A 5,278-nucleotide genomic window follows, 5' to 3' on the forward strand; every position below is an offset into this window, starting at 1 on the left:
GTCGGAGGCTTCTTCAACTTCGCTGTAATACTGACCGCTACAGAAGATCTTTCCTGCCCACAGCCATCAGCATCTACAATAAGTTTTTAGTTAAATGAGTTACAGTACAACAACACCTAATTTCCCTCTGGGATCAATAAAGTATTTTTGAATTGAATTGAATTGAATTGAATTGAATTAAATATACAAATTTCTGAACCCAAATAGCTAATAGCAATGTGTTATTGAATAACACTTTTTAAACATTCAGGAATTTAAAAGCAAGTTTCATAGATTATCAGGACTGACAAGCTGTGAATTCTTGATTTTTTATTGTTCAAGTAAAGTAGTATAAATGTTTACATTTGCACAGATACATTACTCCAACAAGGCCCATTTTTAGCACAAACTTTTAGATTCTGACAGCAAAATTTGCCTGTAAATGTACCGAGGCCTGGTGTAAAATGCAGAGTACTGATTCTTTCCAGCTGATGACCCCACTACAAAAGCACGGGGCACTAATGGATGTGGACCAGCTACAAATGCTCTGCATGAAGTCCTCCCACTGACACGCTGAAACGGTGAGAGTATGGTGCAGCATCAGATCAGCGTGGATCTCCTTTGGATAAGGATCAGTACTGTTGGCAAGAGAATGACCTCATCTCGTACAAGAAATGACCTAAAATAACAAATGATAGATGTGTAAAATAGAGCCAAGCACGCTTGTTTCAGGGGCTTTCCCTTTATGTTTGAGCTGTCAACATGTTGAAGATGTTCAACACAAAAAAAAAAAAATCCACTAAAACCAAACGACTTCTCGGTTCCAGATGTTTTAGAGAGAGTAAATAAAACACAACTATGTCTCACTCTGTTTTGTTTTTAGTCTCATAAATCTTTTTAGTGTCTCCACTTGCTTATTCCATCGATATGATAAGGTGGACATGTGTTTTATGTTTGGTTTGGTGCACAAGTGAAGTAATCTGGTTGGCTCAGCAGTGATGTCAAACATATTTGGGATTTGAGGCTTTGCACATGGCCAGAATGTCTACTTCCCTGTCTGCTCCTTTTATCTGCACCTCATTTTAACACCATCCATCCCCTTTCACCTGTCTGCTTCGGTCCCCCTACCTTGTGGGAAACCAGTTTTTCCTGCCCTTTTTGCTCTTGATTTTTCCTTTTATAAATGTAACCAACTAGGTAATTAAAATGAACACACCAGAATTCTGTAAGAGTCTAAATGGATGCATTAAAATGTGATGCAAACTATGTTTTGTTTTAAAGAATAGTAAAAGCTGAAACATGCAATACACAAATCATGATATTATAATTTCCTTGTCAGGATGGTGATATTTAATTTAATTATTCATCTTGTGTTACTTATTTTTGCAATATCCTAAATCTGTGTTTTATGGGATTCATTTTCAGTTGTTCCTAAATTATTGATGGTAATAAACAAACCATCTGAGGTTTAATTGTAAATACTTTGAGACAAGCATGTGTGTGCATGTAAATATGTGTGCACGTTTTCAACTCTTAAGTTCACAAGTGAAAAAAATATTTACTGTATCTGTAAATACTTTTTGTTGTTGTTTGAATCATATTTGACTACTTTCATTTTAAAGAGATTAAATAAAACTATTGCGGAGAGGTTTTTTTTACATCGTGATGGCAATCCATTTACTGGCAAAGCAAACATGTTTGAGTTCCAAAAAGGAAATGTACATCAGCAACTTGTCCATTACCTGATTTGAAGTGAATATTGTAGCTCAAAAAGCACTATATTCTATAAATCATGTAATAATAAGGATCATAACAAAAGATACAAGTAAGACAAATGGGCTCAGAAGCAGTATAAGAGTTTTATGGGCTCTAGTGGTGTCCATTTTAGAGTAAATGCTTCTTTTTTATTACAAGGCTTCAGACTCACTTTTTCTTTCTCATGTTTACTTGTGCTCTTGAACCCTTTTTTGTTAAGCTTTTTAAAAGGCCCCATGCAGTCCATAATCCTCCTCCTCCTCGTTTCCAGTGCTTCTAAGTTGTGCCAAAAATGACAGTGGTTTTAAACAGCATCATACATGTGGATGACCCTTTGTATATTTATAGTGGGACTAAGGGAACATCTTATTAAAATAAAACAGATTTGTGTAATGTGTGAAACATCTGGTGAACAGAGTGTGGAAGTAGCCGAATGTCAAAGGAAGATATGAGAAAGACATTATTAATATTGGAAGAGAAAAAAAAAACAAGCTGGTGTAATGGTACCAGCGAAAATGTTCAAACAGCTGCCATACAACAGTTTTAAGTATAATCTCCAATACTGATTACAGAATTAAACTGGGGATATTTTGAGTATTGTGGTGTGTATAAGCTGATGTGTTCAGCCACTGTCACCCACAGAGCTGTTGCCTCTCAGCAAGAAGGTTGTAGGGTTGCCTTCCGGCCTGGTGCATGTTTGTGCAGGTTTTCCTCTATGTACTCTGGTTTAATCCATCAAAAAACATGAATGTTAGGTTAAGTAGTTATTCTAAATTGACAAGTAAGTGTGAATGTTTTTCTTTATGAGGGTCTGTGACGGCCTCTGCTTGCCTTTTATGTCAGTGAGAAAAACACTCTTAGCTTTTCTAACGATTCTCTCTAAAAATCGTATTTTCTTTAAAACAACTTTTTCTCATTTAGTCACAATTTTAGCACACTATCCAAATTTATAGGCAACAGGACAAGGATAAAACAAGACAGATTCAGAAAAAAATATCAATGTTTATCATTCAAGGTTTGTGGCATTTTTATTGGGAAATAAAGTTTGGTATCTTGTGTTAACATATTGAAGACTAAAAATTTAGTTAAAAATGGTTTTCCAACTAAAATATACATTTGCATGTGAAAAAATGTGCCATTTCAACAGAAAATATATCTAGAGTAGTGTTACTGGGGCATCACTAAGAACCAAAACATTTCATGATGAACTTTACACGTAACAGTTTAAAAATGATGGAACAATAATACAATGGTGAGTGACGGTACCCTGTCAACATTTTCTGTGATAGGTAAGGCAAAGTGATGTGTTCAGCAAATGACTACCATTGAGAAAGACATTATTGTCTGGAGGAGGATTGGAGGAGGATTATGGACTGCATGGGGCCTTTTAACAAGCTTAACAAAAAAGGGTTCAAGAGCACAAGTAAACATCACTTGATGAATGTTTACCATCTTAAATAGCCTATATGCCATGGACATCCAGCCCAGCACTTGATGCCACTCCCAACACTTCCGGTTCATGGTCAACACAGTGTTAGCAAAAGATTTTTTCACCCGACAACAACTCTTAATGATCTCCAGAGTACAGAATTAGCTTATTACATGTACCAACATAAACACAGGAGACGTACAGGTCCAGCCAAGTGGAAAAAAAATCACTCCAAAGTGGATTAAAGCCATAAAAACAAAGGAAAGACGTTAGTGTTTATGGTTCCATAATTTAGCCTTTTTCGCTATTCCGTGGCTGCTTGTTCCGTGAATTTTTCACGTAGAGCTGTGACACTTACAGTATATTGTTGGAATCAGCAGAGTCTGAGCTTTAAATTGATGGGCTACTTGTATGGTTTGGATTGTTTTCCCCGATGTTAGTGAACTGAAAACGTAATGATTATCAGGCAGAGGTTCGGTTCTGCAGCTCTCGGTGCTCGTGGGGAGGAGGAGGAAGGGGAGGGGCGCGCTCGTCACTCGCCATTAGTCTACGCTGTAATATACAATCTAACAAGTTTTTACTTTTGCATAAAACTCAAGAAAAAGTCACATACTGTAAAAACATTTCATATAACACAAACACGCGCACACGCACACATACCTACCTAACTTTGTACCGGCTGCTGTGTTAGCTTCCTCCTAGCTGTCCTCTGGAGGAGGTCTTTCTTCTCTCGTCTTGGCAGTAAAAGGGGATAAATGTACATTTCCCTTTCGTAACCTCCGTCTTCTCATTTCTGATACTGGCTCTTGAATATCCTCAGGTTAGAAATGCCAATTACAAATGCAAGCGTGAGCTTTTAAATATAATTTTTGCCTGTAATGCTATGATCCACAGCTGTCACCTCCTCATCAAGAGGAAAACGAAGAAAAACTAACTACTTGATCGTATCTGCTGCTTAGTGGACACAACGGCACACAACAGAACTCATGTTTTATACCAGTAGATCACAGATGATTTAACTTTTGTGACTTTTTCATGGACTAGTACTAGCAGCTAACGGTAAAAACATAGGCAGTAAGCAGGGAGTGGAAGGGAGGAGCGTGGCAGGAATTTTACCGGAAATACGTCATTAATGACTGTGGCATATAGGCTATTATCATACTGTAAAGGGTTGCTCATATGCCATGGTTAAAAAAATCTAAATATAGTCAAAACTGATTTAAATCAAACTCTGAAGTACTGGGAGGTATATTACAGAAAAAGTCAGGCTTATGAAATTTAGGAGCTGTATTTTAGACTAAATAAAATTGCCATCAGGTTAATTTTTTTTCTTCTGTCCTAAATGTTAGAGCAAGATTTACTGAACCAGGTATTTATCAGTGCCTGTGGCAGGATGATCAGCAGTCTGACACTTAAGCTTTATTGGTTTTCACTTCAAAAAAACAGCACATTTTTCTTTTTAATAAGCTTTTTTTACGGACCAAAAATTAAGCATTTCAGAATCAACTGTTTGCTATTAGATGGTGTTTCTGGCCTGCACTTTTCTAAAATATATATTAGTAGTTACAGAATTACTATTCACCAGAAAGATTGATTTCATTTTATGTTGTTTTTTTTTCTACAGGCTCAGTGAAACTCATATATTTTGAGAGGAATTCTTGCAATTGGTGATATATAGTGTTCCACATAAAACCCAGACTGACAGCATGCTGTGGTAATGCCTCTCCCTTCCCTTTCCTTTCTTCTCATTCTTTCCTCTCAGGCTCACGTTCTTCTCATGATAGCAACTCCATGTTCTGCTGACAGGATCCATTTTGGCTTCCAATAGAGATAATGTTAATGGGAGACAGATCTCTCCTCCCATGGAACCCATAAGAAAAACTGGAACAAGCAGAAGGGAGAAGACACATTGCACTGTGACTTTCAACACTGTCTGAGATGGTCTTTGCTTGGTAACCTTAACTTTGATGCCAAAAGTTTGCTATAATGGAGCCTCTTAAGAAATTACACATCAATATATGCCAGCATATTACTTTCAAGAATACCTCATGAATGTCTACATCGGAGTAGCTATTAAGTAGATTTTATTGTCATGTACTTAATGCTTTTAGAAAA

The sequence above is a fragment of the Austrofundulus limnaeus genome, unplaced genomic scaffold (assembly GCF_001266775.1).
Source record: "Austrofundulus limnaeus strain Quisiro unplaced genomic scaffold, Austrofundulus_limnaeus-1.0 Scaffold150, whole genome shotgun sequence".
In the NCBI taxonomy this organism is placed as follows: domain Eukaryota; kingdom Metazoa; phylum Chordata; class Actinopteri; order Cyprinodontiformes; family Rivulidae; genus Austrofundulus; species Austrofundulus limnaeus.